The following is an 853-nucleotide window of genomic DNA, read 5'->3' on the forward strand; positions in this document are numbered from 1 at the left end:
TCAAGACGTCAAAGCCAGAGCCTACCAGGCGCTTGTATATACGCCCTCAGCTTGACTACGCCGCTGAAGCCTGGAACCCGTATATCGTATACCATCACTGTAGTTAATCGCATTGATCAAGTTCAGCGAGCTGCAGCACGGTTTGTCTTCAGAGACTTCAGAAGAACTACATCTATGTCAAGCTTGATCAACACCTTGGGCTGGGACCAACTTCATACCAGGCGCCTGGCATCACAGCTGACCATGTTCTATAAGATCCAACATGGCCTGGTCAACATACAGCTGCCACACATTATCCAACCAGCAACATACATAGGTAGACACGACTATCAATTGAAATATTCCATACCAGAAGCCACCATAGACTGCTACAAATATGCATACTATCCTAGAGCCGTAAGATTGTGGAACCAACTACCATCAGCGACAGTGTTAGCACCATCTTTAGCCACTTTCAAGGAAGCCGCCCTACCAGCTGTGAGGGGGATGAAGGTACCTGTTGGCTCAAGACTCCTGTAAACCACCACAGCAAGTATGTTTTGTTTTTATCCCGCACCCTAAGTTTTTCGTTTGGTATGGTCGTTACTTTTTCTTCACCTACACTTTTCTGCACTTTGCCTGTTGACGTCACTCTGCACCATCCTAGTATAGCTTTTAAAGCTGCAAAAGGATTCACCTTTGAAGATTGAAGACCGCTTATTATGGCTTAAATGCAGGATAGTTTGAAACACCCCGTATAAGTTATAGGCCTGTCACATTTTCTAAAAGGATTTCAATGTTTGATGAAAACCAAGCTGTACTTTGAAGCTTTGCATAATTATATAGGGTTCACTTCACGTGGAAATAAAATGTG

Source organism: Amphiura filiformis, chromosome 5 (assembly GCF_039555335.1).
Source record: "Amphiura filiformis chromosome 5, Afil_fr2py, whole genome shotgun sequence".
NCBI classification, from domain to species: domain Eukaryota; kingdom Metazoa; phylum Echinodermata; class Ophiuroidea; order Amphilepidida; family Amphiuridae; genus Amphiura; species Amphiura filiformis.